Genomic DNA, 26838 nt, shown 5'->3' with positions numbered 1-26838 from the left:
TGCAATAGTCCAGAACTAGATCTTTCAAACTGTCCAAGTTGATCTTTTCACAATTTGCTACGTTCAGGGTAATACTTTTTGACTTTCATGCAGGTCTTTCTTCCCGGCAGCTTTTACCCGTATGTTTTCGGTCCTGCCGACACAAACTCGGTGATGTGTTGATCTGGCGGGATCTTGCCTAAATAATTCCGCAGAGGAGGATTCCAGTCACCCTCCCTTTTCACAAATATCACCAAGTCAGTGTCATGGTACAGGCACTGCTTTTGCAACCTGTCTAGCAAGTTGTATAGTTCTATGCAGGCATAAGCAGTGGTGAAACAGGCTATGAAAACATTGGTATTTCCAGAGACAGAGTACCGGTCTTTTGGGTCCTTTCAAGACACTCATGCTGTTTCATCGTCGATAAACTTGCAGGATGAAACCTTATAGTTGAGGGAAAACAGGTACTGAAAGAGTTCGTCAGGGTCTCTCAACACTGCTGGTATTGGGTAGGTTTGTGGAGCAGATGATATTATTATTATTTATTATTAATCACATGAAACTGTCTTGTAAACTTAAAAATAAAATATTCATTAGGGTATTTTTCTATTTAAAAAGTCATAGCTTTAAAACAAAATAATCCATTTCAGGCTGTATAACAAACAGGAGTTTTGAGTTTTTCTACCATTTTAAAACAACAAACCTACAAACTTTTTTTAAATTCACCTCATTTTGCAAAATAAAAACCAAACGGCTTTTAAAATCAACTTTTAAAATCCAGGTTAAAACACATTTTGCACACTAAAAAAACAACACCCTCTTAGTTTGAAACACACCGTTACCATCATTTTGGAGCCATATACTTAAAAAAAATCCCACCTATGTTTTACAGAGAGAGAGCGAGAGAGTTTAAAACCCACACGCATTTAAAAGCCAATTTCAGAAAGTTATCTTCTACTACAGGATAAAGTGTTGCAGGCACATGCTTGTTCTGTCCCCCTCAATGTGTCTTTGGGCCTTTGGATTAAAGAACAAGCAAAAACTGTTAGTTAGTATTAGCCCCAAATCCCTATACAACCTGTGTAGTACCTGAAGTTATTAAGCAAAACTACAGTTAAAATGGTTTTTACCTTGGCCTGGTGATGAAATGCAATTTAAAGTTACTAGTTCTGTGCTAAACAGATCACACTGCAATAAACATAGGCACCATTATTTACTAAGACAGCACAGCCAACGAGTGATATTATACAATATATATTTTCAGAGTTTAAAACAGGGAGCATACCTCCTCTTGCAGCCCAGCAGCCATTCAAGAGTTTCTGTTGGAAAAAAACAGTCTCCAAAATACCTGAGGTTTTCATACCATCCAAGCCCTTTGTTTCAAAAGGACTTCAAAATAGTAGCTAGCAGGTTGATTTGATCGCTACAGCTCTGAAATACTAGAGACTTAAGGACTTTAGGCCCCTTCCTAACATTCCCTTTTGTGAGCTGGGGTGTGGGAATTAAGCTGTCTGCACAACTGAGGTGCTTTCGGCTACATTTTTTCTTTTAGTTAAAATACATTTTTCTGTAGGGCCTTCTTACAGTATTAAACATAAATCCCCAATCCTTAATGTAACTGCTTCCCCCCCGTCCCAAGTGGGGACCTTTTGCAGATATCAATACATCTCTTTGGGGCTTGTTTTTTTAAAACGTTTCTTTCATGCATAAAGTTTGGGGTGGGGGTTGAAATAAAATGGTTGTATCACAGCCATAATAAGCCCCCTAGAGCTTTTAAATGTTTGATTGTCTTTAGAGCAAATGCTTCTTCTAAAGCATGGTGAAGGTTTGTGACCCCTTGAAACATTTCAGTTTTGGTTTAGACCCTTGGGGGGGGTTTGTTTGTTTGTTGTAAATATATTAATTTAAACTTTTAATGGCTTTGAATTGACCCATAGCATCCAACCAACTCCTGGGTCATATTTAAACTGTCCAATAGCACTCTGTCAACTCCAGGGGTTATATTTAAACTGTCCAATAACATCTGCAAATTCCTGAGGTTTTATTTCATTTCATATTAATCAAAACTCACCCACCCACCTCCCTTACTATGGGTGCACACCAATCAAATTTATCCCTATGGCAACAACGATAAGTAGTCACAGTTACCTTCACTATTCAGTGGGGGTGTGGTTAAAACCATTCAGTTCAACAGGATGAGTCAACTCTATTGTACTCAAACACATGTCTGAACCATCCCTGTTTGTTTTACTGTTGTAAGCAGAGTCAGGGTGAGATCTACCCTGACATTTGGTGGTGAGTTGTGGAAAAGAATGTCAGGGGTTGATCTCGTTTGCACAGGCACACCCACCCCGCCTAGCATGAGCCCACAGTAGCCCAAATGGTCACTTTGGCTGCTGTGGAATCCCCAGTTTCTCTGTTATTGAGGCAGGAAGAATAAAGTCTTGTTATCCTGATTATGTGAATCAAGGACAGTGGAACTGTACTTGGCCTTTTATGACGGAGGGACTCGCCATCAACTAAGTAGCACTCGCTAGGCAAGGGACATGGGTTCCAAAACTCAGCAAATTGAGAGAGGCTGGGGACAGGTATTTGTACCTGGTGGGCCCCAGACACTAATTCCATCTCTTCTTCCTGTCTCCACTGTGAAATGTTAGTGCTAATTTTGATTCCATGAAGAGTCTGATTACAGACTGCAGAGCTGAATTCACTTTGGGCTAATGGTGAACCAGCACTGAGTCCTCCCTACTACTTAACACAGTAAGTGGTGATTTTAGCTTGTAGTAGGGGAGCCTCAGTGCCCCACTGGCTGAGGGCTTGAGCCAGTTTTGCATTGTGTTATTGGAATGGAGTTCCTAGCAACTGAACGCAGCTCTTGTTGCTGCCAACTCTGATGGGCAGAATGGTTACACTGTAAACACATTTTTAGGATTTTTCTCCTCCCACAACATACATTTCAGCTTTTTGCTGTAAATGGGTCTTTTTTACACAAAACCACAAAAGTTAGATTCTCACAAACCATTTTTTTTAATTTAAAAGACATACAGCTTCTTGAAAACAAACCAAGAGGCTCCATTAAAACTTTTAGCTCACTTAAGGGCCAGAGACCTTCTAACAGAAATGCATATAGTCACAGAGCCCTTTTCAATAGATGTTTTTTTTTAAATTTACATATTTAAATTTACAAATTTACATATAAAGTTGAAGTCCAAATCACACAGTCATGGTGCCATTGGGCTGGGGCATCTATGACATAGCCCTCACAATCTTCAAAAAGCTTTTCCCTAAGACAGTTATTAAGAACAGCATAAACAGCAACGCATACGATTGTCCACATACATTTTTACACTCACAATGTGGCACTGGCTCAGCGAGTTCCATGCCAAACCTTCTCCTAAACTCCTTATAACCTTCATCCTCGAAGTCCTCTTCAACAATTTTTAGCGGCGTTCAGCAAAAACAAGGCGGGCCCGGTTCATCTTTGCTGCTTGATGCAACGTTGTCCAGGGCCTCCGGGTCCTCTAGAAAGGCATCATCGAGCTGTCTTAGACAAGAAACAAGTGTAAGTTCTCACTGCTTGTTATTTAGATTTACACAACCCCAGGTTCCTAACCTCATTACATCTCATCATCAACTGTCGCTTCTTAATCATTCATTTACCTGAGCGACGTCTTTTCCGTTCAGCTTGTCCGCCGGTAACTCCCCCAAGCAATGATCGCCTTCCTCCTCCAGGGTGGTGGACAACGAGAGGCCACCATGCTCATTGGTGTGTCTCATGAATGGTTGGGCTTTGGGTTCAGGTTCTGGCGTACCCATCAATGGCTCGGCCAAAGGAATCCCCTCGGCTGTTCCCTCAACTTCTTTGGAACTGTTGCTGCTGTAGCACTTTCTCCACACGAGTCCAAAGGTCCGCGGGGCTAAAACAAAGTCTGAAGTTCTCAGGGGGGTGGTAAAGGAGTCCACGTTTCCTCTCAGCCTTTCCACAATTTCTGAAACATGTCTTCTTGGTAAGAGATCGCCTTCTCTGTCCAGCTCTGGGACTTGTGGGGTGATGGTGATGCACTCTGATTGGCAGAGGGCATTGGAAGGAGTTCTTAGAGGGGTCACACAACCCTCTTCTGGGTGGTCACCCCATCCCAGAACCTGCCCTGTTTTGGTCAAATCTCCTTTCGGGGCAGTCCTCTGCAGCCGAAACCCATCGCGACTGGTAGAGGGTGGTGGGACGAGTTCCTAGAGGGGGTCACACGAACCACTTCTGGATGGTCACCCAGCCCCAGAATTCCCCCCAATTGGTTTAATCTCCTCTCAGGGTCCTCTCTAGTGGCTGAAGTCCCTCCTGATTGGTAGAGGGCAGTGGGAGGAGTTCTTAGAGGGGTCACACAAACCCCAGAACTCCCCCTGGTTGGTTAAATCTTCTCTCGGGGCGTTCCTATCGGGGCAAAATCTATCCTGATTGGTATAGTGGAAGGAGTTCTTAGAGGGGTCACATGACACACCTTGCTTCCAGTCATGTGTCTGCCTTGACCCCAGAAGTAATACCCCCATGGGGTGGGGCTTCTGATGACCAGCGGGCAGGGCTTATTGGGTCAAGGGATGGGGTTAAGTTTTGATTGACAGTAGGGCCCTTATACTCCTCGCTGCTGCTACCCAAAATTGGAAGAAGACAGAGGCAACTATAATACTGGGCAGTATTCGCCGTTGTCCTACTGCTCAGATGCTGTAAGTGAGAGAAGGATCAGGCCCTGTAAAGTAGCCTGGGTTGATTTTTATTACTCAAGCGTTTTTATTACACATCAGGACATCTAGTCATTCTGATGGACATGCAGCCTCTGGACAAGCTCATTGATAAGCATGTACATTATACTGCTTGCTCAGGGGTCATTATTATAGTAACAGTCAAGTACTGGCCCAGATCCTCAAATACAGCTGAGCTCTAGACTCTGTGCTGTTCTAAATTACGCTGTCTTGTAACAGCCATTGCTGCACTGGAGATAGCTGTAGCACAACGCACACTGTGTGTGCCAGCTTCTGTTCCCAGCTCACACCCCATATACTTGGGTAGGAAGGTAGGAGTTGGTGACATACAGCCAGCTACACTGGCTGTACACTCTCTATGCTGGTTCTCTGGGTGTTAGGGATTTGCACATGCTGGGGAATTCCTAGCTGCTGCTTAGGGCAGCTTTATGGCTACTTTGCCCTGCTCCACTGCAACATAGGGCAGCAAAAGGGTGACTTTACAACTAACCCCACCCCTATTGATGCACCTACCCGTGGGTGTTAGGAGTCTGAGTTCAGGTATCCGGGTTTGGAAAACCCACTCACCTGGCATAAAGTTGTCTAATGGCAACCAAAGGCCAAATATGCCTTTAAACATCAGTCCCCTTGTTTTTCAAATATCTATTTGAAACACCACAAAGCTGATAGAGATTTAAGTGCCCTAATCAGCACCTCGGCAGGTGGCTATAATGAGTATTTAGGCTTCTACCTGCAGATTTTAGTGCTTAACTTTAGCCACCCAAGGCCTTTGTATTTGTCTTGCCCAAGCCTATGAGTTGCTGAGTGTTCTCAAACTCCCACTGATGTTATTGGGAGATAAGGATGCTCTGCCCTTCAGAGAAGGCGCTCAGCAGATATAACTCATCCTCCAAAGTTAGCTACTATGATCCTTCACCTCATATCAAAAGGTCACTGAATGGTCAGGTTTCTAGTGTCCATCACCACCTCATTCTCCAGTTTACTGTCCCCTTGGGTGCAGGGCTTGTGAGGATTCACCAGGCAGCAGTTAGCAGAGGAGGGCGAAAGGCAGAGGGAGTCTGGGATGTTATTGCTTATAGTTCTCAATGGGGAGACAACGTTCCTGTAACAGTTGAATATTGGAAGGAAATCAATAGAGAGCCCTGTTGAATTGACACATTCCACTAATTCAAAAGCGACTCTATTAAGTAATATGGGTTCCCCTAATCTTGTAGTGTTTCCTGTTTTGGTGATTGTTTTCTATACCGTATCCAGCAGCTTATTCCCAGTCCATGTTCTCCTATTGTTATTCCCTAGTATTCTGCACTCTGTTTATGTGTATTAAGGGGCACTGGACAAATACTGATGACTCTTCACATTTCTTTTTCAGGTGCTGGCCATGTATCTCACAAACAAGATCATATGTAAATAACCCAGCTCCAGATTTTGTATATACTGTGTACATATTTCCTATTAAACTGTTTTTGAAGTATCTGTTTCAATTGCTCAGAGGCCTGATTTTGTCTTTCAGAGAATTGGGGCTTCCTCAATGTCCTCTGTAACCATGATGTGGGGGCTTCCTCCCTTGCCCTTTCTCCATGGAGCTGGACGAAGACCTCAGCTCAGCGCCTCTCTAGGGTCTCTTACCACTCTTCCGCAGTCCCCACAAAGCTAGATCTACTCCCTGTAGTTAGTGACCTGGGGTCTGGTTCTTAATCATATTCTCATCTTTGTTTTTCTGGGAATTCAGTGTTGCTGATGAATTCTTGGTTGTAAGTGGGATGGACTGTGTTCTGGCGAGTTATCCTCCCTCCTGTCTAGCCTATTTGTGGGTCAGAAGGCTATCTGTGAACTGCGTCTGTTTACTTACAGCCGTAGGCTCGGTGCCTGTAATGGTGTGTGAGGGAAGGCATCTCTGCTTTCCTAAGCCAAGTCCCTGTTTGTGAACTGCAAGACTTTAGCCGAGAGGAACCATTGGATTCCCTAGCTTCCCCCACTGCACTACAAGGGAACGACTGTCATTGGGTATCTCTGACAGGGTATGTCCTGCTGCGCTCACTGGTCTTGTGATGTCTCCATATCGGGGACCAGCTCATTTTGTTAATAATTCACATTGGACTAGAGCTGAGTGAAGGCTGATGGGGCATTCACTGAGGGGCTCACCAGTTAAACTCCACAGTTCAGAGAATCCTAGAAATGTAGGGCTGGGAGGGTCCTAGAAATATCACCCCGTCCAGCACTATACTTAGACGGTCCCTGACAGCTCGTTGTCCAATGGGTTCTTTAAAACCTCCAATGATGAGATTCCATAACTTCCCTTTGAAGCCTCTTCCAGAACTTAACTATCTTTATAGTGAGAAAGTTTTTCCTAATATCTAACCTAAATCTCCCTTGCTGCAGATTAAGCTGATTCCTACTTCTCCTATGTCCAGTGCACATGGAGAACAGTTGAGCAGGGTCCTTTTTATAACAGTCCGTAACATATTTGAACATGGTTTGAACATATTTGAGGGTTGGCTAAGATAAAGAGGCCCCTGGAGGAGGGAAAGCAGGTTACAGGGGTATGTGTGCAGCTTTCTTGGGGTGCCCAGGCTCTGAGTCACCTTGTTACTCATCCGGCGAGAGGAAGATTTTCTCAGGGAGCTGATATCTAGTCAAGCATAACACCACCGGTCTGTTAGCCAGCCTACCAATCTCCATAGGGCTCTGCCAGCCCTTGCTCTGCCTTGCATGGTAACAGTAGTTGCACCGTGGCCACGAAGTCCCTCTGAACGTGTCCCCCAGAAGCATCAGGTTACTGTCACAGGACACTCACAGAAATTACCAGGGAACAGAATCTAAACAGCTTGATTGGTACAGCTCAGGATCAGATCTTTATAACCTCGCAGCACTGAGACATATGTATAGTGGAATAATCCTAAATTCATTACCAAAGATTAAGATTTAAGAGGTAGTGAGTCAAGATCATGGAAACAGAACTGGTTACATATAAAATGAAAATCATAACATGCTTCTTAGAGTCTAAAATCAATTATTACGGCAGTTTTTCACCTAAAGCAATCTCCTAGCAGCATTAACCAACATGCCTGGGATCCAACGTTCCTGAGGAAAGAAAAGGGCTTTTTGCAGGCTGTTCCCAGATGTGCCCGTTACTTTGAGGGTAGGCTCATTTATCAGGGTTACTCTTCTGGGGGAGGGGCTTCTGTAATTCAATTAACGTGCTGTGAAAGTCACTTGTGTGTTCACATGGAGCTCTACTCCTTCCTCTGCAAGTCCCCTCCCAATGGAGCTCTCCTGCAGGACCTAGGTTCCCCAGGGCTGGGTTCCTCCAGCCCTAGAACTAGATGAACATGTGCGCGCACACACACACTAGCAGAGCAAGTCTGAGAGGACCGGGTCAATCAGCACTCTCCAGCTGATCCCCTCATGTGTTCCTGTGCTCAATGGGCTGGGTTAAGCAGCACTTTCAAGCTGGTACCCTTATGTGCTCCTGGTCTCAATAGGCTGGATTGAGCAGCACTTTCAGCTGCTCCCCCCACCCACCCATGTTCCCCAAGTTTAACACATCCCTATCACACATTCACATTACAATTGTACTGGTAGTAACGCACTTGATGAGCAAACCCCACAGTATATTTTGGGGCACTACAGGGATCTTTAGCTTAGGTACAAGAAGCGTCGCTGCAGAGTAAATGGGGGAAGCTAAAACACAAAAGAGTAAAATTCAGAGAGAGAGAGAAAAGCAACCAGCTGAACCATAAAAGTCATTTATTGAATCATAGTGATAACCACACCAGGAGGGCTAAACAAACATAACAGTTACATTTTAAAGGTTAATACCTGAGGTAGGAAAGAAAACAGAGAGAGAGATGGATCTCACCCACTCCATGAGGCTTGAACTGGTCGGGGTTCCCAGATGATGGTGGTAGCTCAGGGTCCTGAGTGCTGGAGACAGGCAGAGCCCCCAGCACGATCAGTCAGGAGATAGAATCCTGGAAAAATCCTGATCCTGGAAAAGCAGAAACTGGATGGGGTCTTCCAAGAAGATGCCCCCGAAATCCGCGGAGAGATGGTTGTACGTGTTTCCTTTGACTTTTACACACCAGTCACTACCCACTTCAATCATCACAGCAACTTGTTGGTTCATAATTCAAAGGGACGTCTTACTGGGCTACATCCCAAAGTCTGTGCTCACGCAGACTGATCTCCTCTTTCTCTCCCGGTGCAGTTACATGGGCAGCAGTGCATGGAGATTCAGGCCCAATGGACCAGAATGTATCTGTTTAGTCCTTAGTGGACTTCATGGAGTCTTTGGCACTTCTCCCTTTTTGGGGATAAACATTCTGCTGGGGGTAGATCATTTTTGGTTTTGTTGTTGTTCGGGGTTTAGGACTGAAAGGGGGGTCATTGTTGGAGTTAGGGGTGTCAGGGTTGGGATTAGGGGTGCCAGGGTTTAGAGCATGTCAGTGTTAGGGTTTATTAGGTAAAAGAGGGTGTCAGTGTCAGGATTTAGGGGTCTCAGTGTTAGGGTTTAGGGTAGAAGGGGTTGTCAGTGTCAAGGCTTGGGGGTTTCAGTGTCAGGGTTTAAGGTGTAGAAGGGGGTGTTGGTGTCAGGATTTAGGAGGCATCAGTGTTAGATTTTAGGGGTCTCAGGGTGGGGTTTAGGGATCTCAGTGTTAGGGTTTAGGGATTGAAGGGGTGTCAGGGTTTAGCAGAGGTGCTGGAACTAGGGGTGCGTGGGGTGCTGCAACAACCCCTGGCTTGAAGTGGTTTCCATTATATACAGGGTTACAGTTTGGTTCAATGGCTCTCAGCATCCCCACTATAAAAATTGTTCCAGCACCCCTGGGGTTTAGGGATGTCAGTGTCTGGGTTTAAGGGGTCTCTGTGTTAGGGATCTCAGTGTTAGGGTTTAGGGCAGAAGGGGGTGTCCATGTCTGGGTTTAGGAGGTGTCTATATCAGGGTTTATTAGATAGAAGGGGGTGGGGTTAGTGCCATGACTGTTGTTCTCATGGTTGAAAGACATCTCCAAAGGGGATAGTTTTGCAGCATTTACTAAAGATGCTTAGGCTCTGGCCTGATCTCCCCTGGGCATTGGTTCCCCAGCCAGCTCCCCTCAACTGAGAATGCCTTGTCCACACCTCTCATGAGCTTCGTCCTGGGCTTAGTGACTTGCATTGCCCCAGAGGAGTGCAGCTGTCTTGGTGCTTCACAGGCCAAAGTTTGGTTTTTGATGTCACTGGGGCTTGATCCATTAACTCACGGGAAGCTGCCTGGGAGCTAGTGGCAGGACCTGAGCACCGGCCTGGTGAGCTAAATTCTCTCACACTGGTTTAATACAAAGCATCTCTATTGACTTGGATGGAGTTCCTCCACACTGATAAAGGAGTAACAGTAACTGAGATCAGAACCTGGCCCAGCTATAGGTCTGGCCATGACTGAGAGTCCATTCTTGGGTAGCTTTCTAGGAAGCATGTGTTCTGCTATACTTTCCTATGCTGAGGTCCTGGGATTAATTCTTCCTTTTCATGGTACTCGGGGGACTTTCTTATCCCAAATCTGTCCTTTGCTCCCCTTTAGGGAGGGTACAAGGGTGCTGAGCCTGATGTCTCTTTAACAGCTTTTGTGCTGATTGCATTGGAAGAGGCCAAGGACATCTGCAAGGATCAAGTCAACGTGAGTATCTCTGCACCGTAGAGTCACTTCTACGTTCATACCCAGGTTTTCCCATCTTTCCATCTTCTATGAACCACGCCCCGTGGTGGTGTTATGCTTATAAGAAGCACATGAGATCTTTTTCAGGGGAAAAGGCAGTACGCCACGTTTATTGAAGATACAACAATTAACATACGCATTCAGTCACACACCACACACACACTATCCCACCAGTCAATGTTATAGTTATCAGTCCAGACTCCGGATCAATCTAGTGGCCAGCTAGGTTGATCACAGGTAAGTAGGAGCCGGGTTCTGTCGGTTGCAACATGATGCTCCGGGGAAGTCTTGGAAGAACGAACCCAGAGTTTCATGGCACCCCATTTATATAGTGATTTTCCTTCATTGGGATCAATGAGTTCTTCTTTGAGTGCTTGCTGATATCAATTCCAGTTAGGTGTGCGCATGCGCTGCGTGCACGGCTGTTGGAAACTTTTCCCTAGCAGCTACCCGTCAGACCAGCTGGGGAGCCCCCTGGAGTGGCACCGGTATGGCGCTCTATATACGATCCTGTCGGCCCAACCTCCCTTCAGTTCCCTCTTACTGCCTGTGATGGTTGTTCGAACAGTGGTTTCTTGCTTGCAAGTGGTCCACTAATCCCTGGCTCTTCTGCTTATCTTTGTATATAGTTACCCATTGTTAGTTAATTGTTCTCTTCTAGTTGTTAATTGCAGTCGTTAGTGGTTGGGGGGGGGTTCCCCTTCAATGAGTGCCCCTTGGGGCTCCAGGGCATGCAGTCCCAGGGCTTCAAACCCTATAGCTCCTGCCAAGCCTATGCTTACGGGCAACCCCCATGACTCCTGTCTCTGGTGTCTGGGAGAAGCCCATCAGGCAGATAAGTGCAAGATCTGCAAGGCCTTCAAACCTCACACTAGAAAGGAGAGGAACACTCATTTAAAACAACTCCTCATGGAGTCAGCCCTCTGTCTGCAGCAGGACCCGGCCCGGAGTGCTTCGTTGTGGAGTACCCCTCCAGCGGTGCCGCCAGCAGCACTCCCAGGGGTCGGCGGTCTCCCAGGGCCCAGAAGTGTTCCACTCTGCACCGCTCCCACTCACCAGTTGCCCACAAGAAGCAGGCCAAGGGCAAGGCTCCACAATGGCCTGATTCAGGAACCGTAGCCTCGGCAGGGCATGCTGCAGAGCATGGGCCTAAGGCCAACAGAGGTTCTGCTGGACTCCTGGCCGTGCTTGTTACATAATTGGTCTCCTCAAAAAGCTGTTACCTGCTTCTCAAGGGGTTTCATCCACAAGAATTCAATTTGACTCCAGTATGAGGGATTCGTCTTAGCTTAAAACAGCTACTGGATATGGGAACCCATGGTCAAGCGCCATCATGATGTCATACTCGCTGCCACCTAGTGCTTTGTGCGAACCGGGCAGCTGCTTAGACAGAATTCTGTAACGTATCCAGCCGGGCTGGTATCAACCTGCTCCTCAGGACTTATGTGGTCATGAGGTGGGGGAGCTGCCTCTTGGTTAGCTACGGACTGAGCTTTCCAAGCATCAAAGTCTCAGCCCCCACTTAGATCCTCTGTTCAAGCTGCACGGTTTGAAACATGTTTAGACTGGAAACTCTTTGGGGCCAGGGCTGTGGTTTTGTTCTTTGTTCATACAGCTCCTAGCACAGGGTCTATGGTCTGTGACTGGGGGGTTTAGGTGCTACCACAATAAAAATAATCAAAGGGATCCATGTGAAAAATTCGCCAAGTGAAAGGGGGCGAGAGGAGGGGGAATCAAATTATTTCAAGCTTCCAAGATCTGCCAATTTGTGCAACTTCTCATTGCCACCTCACAAGCTAGTGCTTCCAAAGTTACAACAGTAAATGCATTGATTCTCACAGGCATTTAGGTGCCTAATTCCCATTGATTTCAATAGCGTTAGGTGCCTAAGTCCCTTTGGCAGTCTGGGACTAAGATTAAGCCTTCTCCCCTTGAAGTCAATAGCAGGACTCCCACTGACAGCAGACTATTGTATTTGGGAGAGGGCCTGAGCCCTGCCTGCCCCCTGTACAAGTCCTGCCTTCCCCCCGTGCAGGGCTGACATCGCCTGTCCCCCCTCCTTGCACATTCCTCAACACCTCACGTTTTTTACAAAAAGTTGGGACAGCCAAGACAGGTCTGAAAAAAGGGACTGTCCCGGCCAAAAAGGGATGTGTGGTCACCTTAGGCACAGATAGGTACAGAAGACTCTCTCCCAAATATCCATCCATGCGTATCTAGCCATCCATTCATGCTTGTCCATCTAATTTAAGGTGTTTCTTGTGCACTCATGATCCTAGTAGCTGGTTACTTATAAAGCTCTACTGCAGACTATGTAAAAAAGTCACACAGCAGGGCAGGGTAAGAATTCAGCCATTTATATAGAGAGAAACAATAAGAAGAAAAGAGCGAAACTCCCAAAGAGGACAGGGCTAGCGGCGAGTGTCAGCAGCATTGGGACTCTGAGTGGAGCTGTCTCCACCTGAGGGTTATGCTCCATCTCAGCTCAAACTGTCCCCTTGGGGCTGCTGGGAAAGCTGGGTCCAAGTTTAGGTTGGGCAGCCAAACATGGCCAAGGCTTCAGAGAACTCAAGGAATTTCTGGCAGAGGTTCTGGAAATCCGGCTTCCGGCATTCGTCCTTGTTGGGCCACTTCTCGATCCAGGTGTCCTTGCCAATGATGTAGGATAGCCTGGGATGGACAGGCAGGAGGGTGAGCAATGAAGCACAAAATGTGTTCAATTTGTTTGCTCAGTTCCTCAAGGGCAGCCGGGTTTGCCTAAGGGCATGGGCAGCGGGTATGGCAGGCCAGGGGATGCTGAGTCTCCTCAAACAGCCAGGTGTGGCCCCACTCATTCTCCGTCCTGAACCCCGTCCTGCTTCCCACCGCTTCCCCCGGCCACAGCCCATGCAGGCTGCTCCTCTTCCCCAAGGGGGCTGGGGCTAGCACGGGCTGGCCTGCAGCTCGGGACTTGAAGTGGCTGGGTGCCCCCGGTGCTGGGGCCCCCCAGCTCTGGGGCTGGCGGCGCTTGAGGCACTGGGGCCACAGCATATGGTGCTCCTGGGCTGGTGGCACTGGGGCCACAGCACCTGGTGCTTGGGGCTGGGGATGCTGGGGCTGCAGCACCCAATGCTTCAGAGCTGGGGGTGCTCAGGTTAGCTGGCCGAAGGGGCCTGGGGCTGGGGCAGGGGGCTGGCAGCCACAGGGGTCGTGTTGGACCTCCGGTGGGAGGAAAGGGCGGAGGAGAGGTGGTGTCGGGGTCTAGCTTTCCGAAACAGGCGGCTCACACTCCACCCAGGCCTAAGGGTCACATCTGATTTGCAGAGAAACAGTGGGTTGCCTCCCGTCTCATAGGTCCAGCCCATGGAGTACGGAGGGACTACAGATCCCAGCATGCAATGCTCCAGATACAGCATGAGGATGGAACTTTCAGCCTCTGTGAGCTGCATCTTTGTTGGTGAAACTCATTTTTAGGTGCAGTTTTTACCCTAATTAATGACATTTCCACCCAGTTGAAACCTAAGTGATTTAGGAACAACTGTGGCTGGATGCAGGACCATGAAATTGCACTGACAGTATGATCTGTTCTGGTGAAATAGTTGGGTAGCCCCTGTGAGGAATGGTGGTCCAGGGTTAGACTACGACGCGAACCTGGATTCAATTCCCAGCATCTCGAGATACTTCCTTTTAGTACTTTGGAGAGGTCACCTAAGGCCAGTCAGTGGGAGTTAGGTGCCTCAATACCATTGAGGACCTGGACCGTAGGCTGTCTGTGCCTCAGTTTCCCCATCTGTTAAATGAGGATAATAATGCTGCCCTGCTTCCCATAGTGAGAATACATTTGCTATTGTGAGGCTCTCAGAAAGTACAGTAATGGGGGCCTGATAGGTACAGTAACTCCTCACTTAACCCTGTAGTTATGTTCCTGAAAAATGCGACTTTAAGTGAAATAATGTTAAGCAAATCCAATTTCCCCATAAGAATTAATATTAAGTTCCAGGGAAAAATTTTTTTGCCAGACAAAAGGTGTTATATACATTTTAACCATGCAGTTTAATACAGGTACTGTTCTATAGTTGGGAGGTGGCCCTACCGTACCCTACATAGGCACAGCCCACTGGCACTGGAGAGGAGGCAGGCAAGGAGACTGAAGGTGCTGTAGGTTAGGAGAAGCACCTTGCGCAGCAGCGGCAGCTTCCTCCACTCTGCAAGCACCAAGGGTGAGGAGGCTCAACTCTCAGCCCTCCCACTTACCCCCTTTCCCCAAACCCCCACCCTTAACCTGCCTCTTCTCCCCCCGACCTCCTCCCCCTTTACTTCCCACACTGCATCCTTGCTTCTCCTCCCTCCCTTCCCCCCTCCCTTCTAAATGCCACACGCCACCTGATTGCCCCGGGCAGGAGGGACGGGGAGCCTGCATGCTGAGTCCTCACTCCTTCCCCCTCCCTCCTGCCAGGGGGAATCAGCTAGCTTGTGGCGTTCAGGAGACAGGGAGGGAGGGGGAGCTTGCACTCCGAATCCTCGCTCCTCCCTCCTGCCCCCAAAACGCGGCAAGTCAGCTGATTGCCAGAGGCTGGAGGCAGAGGAGGAGGGGGAAGGCACTGATCTGCGAGGTCTGTGCTGTGGGGTGGGAGGGCGCAGGGAGGCAGCCAAACCACGTAAGAGTGGAGCATTGCACAACTTAAAAGGAGCAGGTTTCCTAACTGATCAGCAACATAACAACGTTAACCAGGACAACTTAAAGTGAGGAGTTACTGTACCTAAAATAGATAGGGCAATTAGTTAAGGGCGTGTCTGCTTGAAACTGACTAATGCAGGGTAACCACAGGAGGCTACTTACTCAGCTTCCCTGGACCACAAGTCGGTGCTGAGTCCACAGATCAAGTAGTCTTTGTTACACTCCAGCCTCAGAGACTCTCTGCATTTTATGTGACTGATGAATTGGTGGGTTTTTCCTTCTTGATTTTCATCAGTCCCTGTGAAAAAAGATGTCACACATAAGAGCAGAGTGAGGAGGAGATAATACGGGGTGGAGCGAGATGAAGACAAAAGGAACAGAGAAGAGGAGACTCCTAGGTGTTCTCTTGAGGTTTCAGTACAAATTCAGCCCCAGAGTGACTGCAACGATAACCAATCACTGAAGCTCCAGCAGTCACTAGAGACAGGAAGGACCGTCTTGTGGTTGTGGCACTGGGCTGGGCCTCAAGAGTTCAGGCCTCAGCTCCTGTTTCTGCCACAGACTCCTGGTGTGACCTTGCACAAGTCACTCGATCTCCCTGGGACTCAATTCCCGACCTGTGAAATGGGGCTAATAAATCCACCCAGTGTCGATTTAGATTGTAACCTCGTCAAGGCAGGGGCTGTATCTGGATATGTTCAGTGCTTAGCACAAGGGGCCCCTAATCGCAGATAATACAAATAATTAGAACAGTCAAATCAGCTCCCAGCGAGTGAAGCCGCTTTGAGCTCAGTTAGATCCCTGCTTCCTTTGCCTTTATATTGATTTATAAAAATCAGCATTGAGGAAGAGAGACTCCACGTCCCCTATAGCAACTTGGGCCAAAGGGCCACCAAGTCTGGGATCTTGACTCCCCCAGTGGCCAATACCAATTGCTTCAGAGGAAGGTTGAAAAAGCCCATAATGAGACTGGTCAGTTGTGCCAAGCTGACCACAGGGAAAGGTTCCCCCTGTTATTTTGTTTGCCTAGGAGGGTTGAGGAAATTAATTCCTGTCCCCTTGTGGCAATAGGTTAATGCCCTGGAGCATGAGACTAGATTAGCCTTGGGGCTTTAGCACTTTCTCTGGCTAAGAGAAATAGCTCTTACGCCGGCCTTCATCCCAAAGGCCATTCGGAGAAATTGCACCCTGATTGTAGAAGGGGAGCTCTTACCTGCCTTAATGAGTTCCACAATGTCCATGATGTAGTAGTCAGAACTATCCACTTCTTGAATTCTAACAAGCCTGGTTTTATACACTTTAAAAAAAGGAAGACATACAAAACACCAGTTGAAGGTCTGCTGTATTTTTCTGTAGAGAATTCACTGTGTAACTGACTCCCCAAACTGGCTGTGAGAAAGCTGGTGCCATGGTGAGGGCAATAGCTGGAGACCGGGGTTCATTTCCCTGCTCCACCACAGACTTGCTGCATGACCTTGGGCAAGTCACTTAGTCACTCCATGCCTCAGTTTCCCCTTTTGTACCGTGGGGATAATAGCACTGCCCTGCCTCATATGTAGTAGTAGGATTTTATATTTTTATTTTGTATGATTTAGAATGAGGGATAAAGAATGAGATAATAATGTAGCATGTATTAAATGTATTGCTGTATGATTTGATCAAATGCTGCCAGCCACCCTTTTGGAGTAGGAGAAAGGAATGGCCTAATAGGCCAATTGGCAAAGATGCATCAGCCGGAACCTGTGTCTGGGCTGATTTCAAGGTAGTAAAAAATGTTTTAAGATCACTACTTTGTTGTAGGCTTAGCATTTTAAAATAAGTAAAAGAGTGCCATGATTGTTTTCTTTTGCATTGTAACTTGATATTCTTGTTCCAATGTTCTGTGTAAATTGATTCCATTTCACGTGTGAATGAGGAACTTATGTGTTAAGGGATACATGTGAAGGCCATTGCTGAATGATATGTACAGGGGAGGAACCAGAGACAGACGCAAGGGCGCCAGGAGGCTGAACATGCCCCTGTTGAAATGTCTGAGGAGGGCAGATTGACAACTCTAAAGATGAGACAGGCACCTATCCATGGGGATAAGATAGCTGTGATAAAGAATGAGAAGGACTATTTAAGAAAACAAGCACTCAGACAATAATTGAATAAAACTCATTGGTTCCAGTGAAGGAAAGTCACTCTATAAACAGAGTGTCTTGCCATGAAACCCTGGGTTCATCCTGCCAAGACTTCCCCAGAGCATCATGTCGCAACCGATGGAACCCAGCGCCTCCATACCCATGATCCACCTGGCTGGCCACTAGATTGATTCGGACTCTGGACTGGTAACTATAACATTGACTGGCAGGACAGTGGTGTGTGTGTGGTGTAACTGACTGCATATGTTAATTGTTGTATCTTCAATAAATGCGGCGTATTGCCCTTTCCCCTGAAAAAGATCACAGCACAGGCGGTTGTGAGGATAAGCATATTAAAGATTGGGCAGTGCTCAGATAGTAGGGATATAGGGGGCAGATAAATACTTAGGGTTAGATTGAATCTTAAACCGTCATCTGATTTTGTTCATTTCTGGGAGCTTAAGGCCCCAAAATCTCATCAGGTTTCTGCCCCAGCAGATCCAGACCTTACCCCTGATTCAGCCTCAAAGGCAAACTTTACAATCCAAATCGAATTCCGAACCCTGTCTCTGTGCTCTCCTCATGGAAAAAGATGCAGCAGATCCAAATCACACATTTACCATAATCCACTCCAGGTTCACAGGCTTCCTCCATTCGCTTGTTCAGAGTGATGGGATCCTCTGTCTTCTGCTGCATGAAGCAGCTTTCTGTGGGGAAGGAAGATGGGGAGAGAATCACCAAGGGAGACCATAGTTTCAGCTCTGTTATTAGTGACCTACAGGTGCCCACCTATTTGAATCCTGGGTGAGCTGCGCTAACCCACACAGTGACCAGTGACAGGCCCACCTCCTCTGACAAGGGAATGGCCATGGAAAAAAAATAGGGAGTGCTCAGCACCCACCAGCCACAGCCATTCGGCGGGGCTGCTGATCAGCTGTTTGGCGGGTGGCAGGAGGCACTTGGCAGAGAGCAGCTGGCGGGGGCCTCTGGGGAGGGGGCAGAGCGGGGCCAGGAAGTGGCAGAGCGAGGGTGAGGTCTCAGGGGAAGGGGCGGAGTGGGGGTGGAGCACCCACCAGGAAAAATAAAAGTCAGTGCCTGGGTTATGGGGCACAGTAAAAGATGAAACAAGGGATGGAGGGGTAGGTTGCAGGGTCTAAATGAGGTGATCCTGAGCAGACAGACTCAGACAGCTCTGCAAAGGAATCAGTAGATGTTGCCCAGAGGAACGCTGCCTGGGTGTATGAAATAACCAAGAACCATAAGTAGGCCTGGCAATCCCAGCTAACTTCCCTCTCTGCACTGATGGATCTCTGCCTGGGTCAGCGCCAGGAGGAGCCTGGTCACAGGACTTAGTGGAGCTGCAGATGGGGAATCAAAGGTGATGGGAAGGACAGATCCGGAGACTGAGCGCCTCTCTGTATGCCCGGCAGACAGCAGGGCTACAGCAAGTTCCCCACTGAACAACGGCCCCACCAATGGGTCTCCACCCTCTTCTAGAGGATCCCTTCCTAAGAGTCAGCGGGGAGTGGAGCCTCCATGGATCATTCAAACTGACAGTGGGGGGCTGAGGGGTGCTAGCTGTGGGCATCCTGGAGTGAGATGACCCAGATATTTTAAAGAATACCTGACTTCATGTCACCACCCCCCACCCCCACACTGGATTCCAACCATTGAAACAGCTGGTATGTTTCCACTGAAGTTTCAGAACCAGGGAGGAGCATCCCTGTTGGAATGGCTGGAAACCCAGCAACTCCTGCATCCCAGACTGCCCTGCTTCCATGTGTGCAGCCCCACTTCATGGTGTGACAGGTTCAGTCACGGAGACCCCCTTGGGAATGTCACCTGATGTGCTGAAACTACCTTTGAGCCCATTTTATTTGCTACCTTGGGACTTTAGAACCCTGTCTTGTTGAGCAAGACAGGCAGCCTGCTGCAACACAGACCCAGAGTCTGAACCACACCCCCAAAGCTGCAGTTTAAGCTGAAAGGAGCTTAGCAAGTACTCCTGTCTCCAGCACCCAATGGGATCCAAACACCAAATAAATCCATTTTACTCTGTATAAAGCTTATACAGGATAAACTCATAAATTGTCCGCCCTCTATAACACTGATAGAGCGATGCACCACTGTTTGCTCCCCCAGGTATTAATTACTTACTCTTGGTTAATTAATAAGCAAAAGTGTTCTTATTAAGCATAAAAAGTAGGATTGAAGTGGTTCCAAGTAATAACAGACAGAACAAAGTAAGTTACCAAGCAAAATAAAACAAAACATGCAAGTTTAAGCCTAATACATTAAGAAACTGAATACAGGTAAATCTCACTAAGCTTCTTTCATAGACTAGACTTCTTCCTAATCTGGGCCCCATCCTTTCCCCGGTACAATCCTTTTTAGTTCCAGCTCAGGTGGTAGCTAGGGGATTTCTCATGACTGGCAGCCCCCTTTGTTCTGTTCCACCCCCTTTTATATCTTTGGCACAAGGCGGGAATCCTTTGCCTCTTTCTGGGTTCCCACCCCTCCTTCTCAATGGAGAAGCACCAGGTTTAAGATGGATTTCAGTATCATTTGACATGTTCACATGTCCTGTGAGACTTCATTACCCGCTGGCTGGCACACAGGTATACAGGAAGGCTTACAAGTAAACAGAGCCATTTACAACCAATTGTCCTAGTCAATGGGAGCCATCAAGATTCTAAACTACCATTTATGGCCCACACTTTGCATAACTACAATAGGACCTCAGAGTTATATTTCATATTGCTAGTTTCAGATACAAGAATGATACATTCATACAAACAGGATGAACACACTCAGTAGATTATAAGCTTTGTAAGGATACCTTAGAAGAGACCTTTTGCATAAAAGCATATTCCAGTTACATTATATTCACATTCAAAGTATATTTTCATAAAACATATGGAGTGCAACATCACACATGGATCAGCTAGCTTCACGCAGCCCCCAAGGCCCTGATGGGCAGAGAGGAGGAACTGATGTCTGCAAAACCCGGTCCCTCCTAGGCAACCCAGCTAGCTAGAGAAATTCTGCTTCTACGTCCTGCTGCCAGTTCTCCTGCAATTGGCAGGTGGGGTTGCCATTGGAGAAGAGAAGGAGAGACCACAGGTGAGGGTAGGTGGTCAGGGAGGGTGGAAACCATCTGCAAATGTGGGGGATAGGGGATAGGAGAGGGAGTGAAGGAAGCTATTGAAACTCTGTGGGAGTGAGGGGCAGGATTCAGGTTGGGAAGGTGGGTCCTGGGGGTTCCTACAGCCTCCAAAGCCTATTCTGCTCTCTGGCCCGATCCCAGGCCCTGCAGACCCTTCTGAGTCCTCTCTTGCCTCTGCTCCCCAGGCGTGCATCCCCCACATCTTTCCACTGAGGGTACCCTCACAGCCGGCCAAGAGTCAGAGCTCCAAGTTAGGGGACAGACCCAGGGACCGTCCTGCCTGTGGCTGCCATGAGCCTGTATCGCACGTGAGAATCACCCAGAGCCCACAGGGAAGGAGGGCCCTGATCGGCGATGGAGGAGGCTGATGCTGGGGGGCCCTTGGACTTCATGTTTGCTGATAAAGCTGACACGGAAGCCCCCACCAGAGATATAAACAGAGACAGGACTCTCCTTACCTTCTGCACAACGGCAGATGTCCCCATAACAGATCTTATTGAAGAGCCCGCTCTGGTTAGACGGGTGGTAGAACTTGGTGCACCGGTCATCTAGAGAAAGATCAGAGACACAGATCATTCCCCGTCCCGCAGAGCAACGGCCATGGTTTACAGCACCTAGGAGACACCCCTGAAGCCCTTACTCAAGCAGATGTCCCACTGGGTGACCCTGGGGAAGGGAGCAGCAGTCTGTGCGAACGACTTTCTTAGCTATAGAAAACCATCAACTTGAAATGACGGGCTTGTGCTTGTTGGAGACACCCTCTTAATCACACTAGCAGCAAATTCACCTCTGGAGGTAAAACGGGGGGAGAGGGCAAGTAGGATAATTATTGCCTGTAGTCAGAGGTTGCCCTTATTATTTTGTCTACCTTTGCATGGGTGTGTTAAGGTGATGAGTGTGACCATATAATTCCAAAATGGGGTAATGTTGGAACAGGAGGAACTGGGAGGTGAGCAGTAAACGAGACTAGACAGACTAGTCTGGCCTTAAAGTCTGAGTCTAAATCCCGTATTCTAATCCAGTAGTTCTCAACCAGGGGGACACATACCCTAGCGGTACCCCGGGGGTATGTTAACTTATCTAGATATTTGCCTAGTTTTACAACAGGATCTAGAGCCCTGCAGCAGGACTGGGATCCCGCAGGGCCTGCTACCATAATAGTGGAAGCAGGATAAAAATTCAACAAACAGTGCAGGAGTGGGAGTAGATCTTATGGGGCGGGATGAGAGCAGGATTGAAAAAAATAGTCCTCATTCACCGCCAACAATACCAACTCCACAGCGAGCAGCTGCCTCTCTCTGGCCACACAGCTCTGAAGGCAGCGCTCCCACCAGCAACAGCTCAATATCTGTGCGGCTACTGGCGGCAGCATTATCTTGAGAGCTGGGAAGCTGGCCAGCAGCTGCCACTCTCCAGCACCAAATGACAAGGTTCACAAGTGAAAACAGGCTCACGTCTCACACTGAAATGTAAGTATAATATTTATCTTCCAATTGATTTATTTTATAATTACATGGTTAAAAAATGAGGAAGTCGGCAATTTGGCGTGGACACTTTTGTATTTCTATGTCTGATTTTGTAAGCAAGTCATTTTTAAATGAGGTAAACTTGGGGTACGCACGACAAGTAGAGCAGGAGTAGTGTAGAGCAGGACATGGGGATTCAGGACGCCTAGGTTCTATTTCCAATGGTGGGAGAGGACTGTGTGCGCGGAAGCTGTACTTGGAGCTCTGAACTGGCAATCTGCTCCCAGCTGTGCTCCTAGCTGTCTAGGCCTTACCTGAGGGCAAGTCTCTTACCATCTCAGTGCATCTCCTCTGTTACACGGGGATAATAATACCTAAGTACTGCAGCAAAAGACTGCAAGAGGTAATGATACCAATGTGACCCAGAGCAGAATTTGAAGCCAGGTGCCTTGAATGGTGAGGAGAGCTGCGATCTGTTACCTATGGTGTAATAATCGTAGACTGTGACAGATGCCGGCTGAATGAGACCAACTTCGAAAAACTGGTGAGCTTTAAAACTGCAGGCATTCATCCTCTCTGTGAGAAACCTGGGTGGGGGTGGGGAAATAACAGGATTGCTTAGTTAAGGGTGGCTGGATGGAAGAGAGAGAATGAAAAAGAATAAAAGAAGGGGAGATGTTGGAGAAAGAAGAGGGGAAAGAGAAAGTGAGTGAGGTGGAGGAAAGAAGAACTAGAGAAGTGAAAGCAGCAAGGAAAGAAGAAGTGAATGACATAGAGAAGCAAATTCAGCCTTAATATCAGATGCTGCATTTCCCATTAAAGTCAATGGACCTACATCCACATACACCAGCTGAGGGTCTGGCCAATTCAGTTGATCCTAGTGGAAAGTCTGAATCTGGACCAGTGAATCAAAATTCGGCCATGGGTTGCAGTTTGTCAACCTGCTGACGTCTGCGGAGATGACAGGGCATATCTGGGAGTGCAGTTTGGCTCAGCAGGAGCCCATGAAATTAACACAGGATCAGAGAAGCCCCTTGTCGAGTCTTTACCTTGTCCACATAGATTACGAGGTTGCTTCTGTTGGATGGGGCTTTGTCGATTTCAAACTTGGAAATGTATCTGTCGACCCCTTGGGAAAGCTAAATGTGAATAAGGAAAAGCAAGAGGCATTGTGGGTAAAGCAGCGTCTCTGTAAAAGTCCTGCAGCTGGGTGAAAAAAAACCACCGTCTCACTACGTGGCTCAGTGGTGTCGTGCTTGTGATCACATCTCCCATGACAGGATCTGCAGGGAAGATACTAGCCTGCTACTTACTCAACACCTAGGGTTGCCAGGAGATTGGTTTTTGAGTGGAACACTGGTTGAAAAGGGACCCTGGCAGCTCCAGTCAGCAGCACAGCGCGGCTAAGGCAGGCTCCCTGCCTGTCCTGGCTCCGCACAGCTCCCAGAAATGGCCAGCGTGTCCAGCTCCTAGGCGCAGAAGTGGCCACAGGGGCTCAGCGCACTGACCCTGCCCCAAGCACCAGCTCCGCAGCTCCCATTGTCCAGGAACTGCGGCTAATGGGAACTGCAGGGGCGGTGCCTGCAGGTGCGGGCAGCACACAGAGCCCCCTGGCCCCTTTGCTTAGGAACTGGAGGGACATGTCACTGCTTCCAGGAGCTGTTTGAGGTAAGTGCTGCCTGGCTGGAGCCCGCACCATAAACCCCCTTCCGCACCTAAACGCCTGCCCCAGGTCAGAACCCCCACCCTAATGCCCTCCCATAGCCTGCACACACACACCCGCAAATCAACACCTTGCCCCAGCCTGGAGCCCCCTCCTGCACCCAACCCCCTCATCCCTGGCCTCACCCTAGAGCCTGCATCCCCACCCGGAGCTCTAACCTGCTCCCTACACCTCAACCTCATGCCCCAGCCCGGAACCTCCTCCCGCACTCTGAACGCCTCATTTGTTACCCCACTCTGGAGCTCACACCCCCAGCCAGAGCCCTTGCCCCCTCCCTCACCACAACCACCTGTCCCAGCCCGGTGAAAGTGAGTGAGTGTTGGGGAGAGTGAGCGATGAGGGATGAGGGATGGAGTGAGCAGGGGGCCAGATGTTGGAGAAGGGGTGAGGCAGGGGCAGGGTCTCAGGGAAGAGGTGGGGCAAGGGTGATCAGTTTTATGTGATGTACTCTCTTAAGATCTTCCACGTCTGGTGAGAAGCCAGTGAGCATGGAGACATCGATGATGGACATTGTGGCATCAACCACACCGAGGAACCTAATGAAGAGAAGAGAAAATACCCTTTTGATGAGAATTCATCACTTGAACATTGATTTTGTGATTGCTCCACCAGCTCCTGTTGCTTTATCATAATTTTTTTGGCAATTCCATAGAAAAATTCATAGCCCAGGAGTCTCCATCTACCTCTTGCATCTGTCCATCTATTTATCATCTATCATTAAAGGGGATTGTTCTCACCTGATGCAGATTTTAATATAGACTGAACGCATGGCTCCTTCTGGCTTCTTAACTGGAAACATTGCAGAAGAAAAAATTAATTCATCTCAGTGTAAATTTCATGCCAGAAAAACTCTTTTGTTTTTTAGGTGTATTAACATGGCTTAGTAATCAAACAGGTCTTGCAGTAGATGTGAAAAATTCCTCAATAAACCTCCCCTCCCCTCCAGCAATCCATAAATAACTCTTTCTGTCACTGGCAGGCAAACTAAAAAGCCTCTCCCAGCTGAGTGGCACAAATGAAATATAGTCTAGGGTTGGCAGAAAGAGGAGATTGAAACAGAGAGAACCCGTGGGTGTGAACTCCTTGGACAGCTGAGAAAGTTAAGAACAATTTACGGGTGACTTCTGTTTCTGTGACAAACGGTTTCAAAATCCTGGATCCCTCTATCATATGTGGACATAATGTGTGGTCATGTCTCCCTGTAGTGGCCAGTCCTTTACTCCTTTAGCCCAAGCAGCAGAGGCTTGTGTTTTGGGTGCTGAAGATCCTGACCTCTGTCCCACGCTGATTTCACACCTATGCTGTCTGGAAATGTGTGCACTGGAAGTTTGGGTCTGTAACCAGACTTCCTGGCATGGGCTCATCTCTGCTTTAGAGGGAGACAATACCCAGAGTAGCTGGCCTGTGTTCCCATCCACATCTGATGCTCCAGCTATGCTGCTAACAAGTGCTATGATGAGAGAAGGCAGCATCTGCTCCCTCATCAGGAATGACCCTGCATTGGTTGCAATCTAGAACATGTAGTAGCTGGAAATATTATTTAGTGCCTGCTCTATGGGTATAATTTTGTAGGACTTGGGAACTGGGAGAGTTTGAAGAAGCTTCACAAAAATACTTTCCAAAGTTAAGAATATGATTGCAGAGATGGTGGTCGGTTTACACATCGGTGTAAATCCGCTGCTGTCCATGGAGTTAAACTGGTGTAACTGAGCCAAATTTGTCCAGATCTGAGGATTGAAAGCAAGGTTCAGAAAAGAAAAGACAAGTCGTTACTCACCGCCCCGGGCTTCTTCGACCGATACCCTCAGGTCAAAATTATCTTACACTGAGATTCATCCTCCTGTAGCTTTGCATTATAAATTGTCATTACGGTTAAGGTCCCTTGTCCAGTTCCTTCTGCCTTCACAGTGAAGTCTTCATTCCATTTGGTCTGTAAAGTTGATCCAAGGTTAATTTTCTTTTGTACTTCATTATTATTAATATTTAAAGACAGGGCAAATGAAGCTAATGAAGAAAATGAAGCTGGTGAGATTGACACTCACTCACCCGGAGGGGCTGGGGGAACTCTGCAGAGACAAATAGCATGAAGGAGAAAAAAGGTTACTTCCCAGGCAGTAACTCTTTGATCTCCAGACGTCTTGCTTCTCTAGAGCCAAGCCTAAACAGCAACCCATCCTCTCCTACTTCTGGATTCAGCTCAAAACCACACACTCCAGGCCACTAACCCTGGAACAATTTACCTTGGGATGTGTGAGGCAAACCCCACCCAGCCCAGGGCTGCTCACTCTGCTGCAGTGAGTCACCTTCCAATGGAGCCTGCAGTGACTATCCCTGGTCAGGGCCCAGGCCAGATGACCCCCAGGCACAAGTATTTCATTGTCCCCATCAGAGCTGAGAGTTACTCTGCACAACAGCACTAGTCGGCCAGGGACCTTCCTCCGGCCTTGCAGTGTTACAGACTCCCCAGCCTTTTGGCCTGCCCTTGATCCAGTTCCTGTTCCTGCCCCAGCCATGCCCGAGCCTTGTTCCAGCCCACTTCAGCCTCCTCTGTGCCTTGCTCTGACCTTGCTCCAGTCCCACTCCAGCCTGCATCCGCCTCCTGGCCCCCCAGGCCCTCGCTGATTCCAACCTGGCTTTGACCGTTGGCCTGCATCCGAACTCTGACTTCAATCCTGATTTGGCTTGTCTGTGGATTCTGACCCACGGCCTGTCCCCAGACCCTGATTTCAGCATTGCCCTTGGCCCAGTACAGAGTCTACAGCCAGCTCCAACCACCAGGCCTGACTGCCTAGAACCTAGGGCCGGACAGGATGTGGTGGATTCTCCAGCACATGAAGTCTTTAAGTCAAGACTGGATATCTACCTAAGAGACATCTCACAACTCCGCTAGAAGTTACAGGCTTGATGCAGAAATTAGTAGGTGAGGTTCTCTGGACTGTGTCATGCCGAAGGTCAGACGAGATGATCATAATGGTCCCTTCTGGTCTTAAAAATCTGAGTCAAAAGTGTGGGATGAAATTTGGATCTGGTGCCGGGACTATGAATTCCCCTCCCCCTCCCAAAAGAGTTTGGGGGGGGATAAAAAAGGAGGTTCTAGTCAAAATCCCACTTTATCGATAATTAGTGATCTGTACTAATTACACAGTGAAGAATGATAAATCTGCTGTTTCGGCCACCAGAGCGTTGTGATTTAAGATAGTTGTAACTATATTGGACTCGCACGGCGTGGCAGGAGAATAGTAACATTCAAATTCAGGTTTTGTGCTGCGGAATG

The 26838-nt window shown here is 47.9% G+C and overlaps 2 long non-coding RNA genes and 1 pseudogene across 2 annotated transcripts; 1 reads left to right on the top strand and 2 right to left on the bottom strand.

Annotated features, from left to right (window-relative positions):
* The first annotated feature begins 556 nt into the window (after positions 1-556).
* On the top strand, positions 557-6207 carry LOC123359418. Its single transcript, XR_006575858.1, has 2 exons — positions 557-4698; positions 6104-6207. It is a non-coding gene; the product is annotated as an uncharacterized LOC123359418 (long non-coding RNA).
* A 6563-nt stretch (positions 6208-12770) lies between these two features.
* On the bottom strand, positions 12771-15552 carry LOC123359412. Its single transcript, XR_006575854.1, has 2 exons — positions 15249-15552; positions 12771-13099 (listed from the first exon to the last, which is right to left on the bottom strand). It is a non-coding gene; the product is annotated as an uncharacterized LOC123359412 (long non-coding RNA).
* Positions 15553-16198: 646 nt separating this feature from the next.
* LOC123359408 lies at positions 16199-26217 on the bottom strand (annotated as a pseudogene).
* Between the last annotated feature and the right edge of the window lie 621 nt (positions 26218-26838).

This window comes from Mauremys mutica, unplaced genomic scaffold (assembly GCF_020497125.1).
Source record: "Mauremys mutica isolate MM-2020 ecotype Southern unplaced genomic scaffold, ASM2049712v1 Super-Scaffold_100120, whole genome shotgun sequence".
NCBI lineage: Eukaryota > Metazoa > Chordata > Testudines > Geoemydidae > Mauremys > Mauremys mutica.
This window is presented reverse-complemented; position numbering and strand designations above follow the sequence as displayed.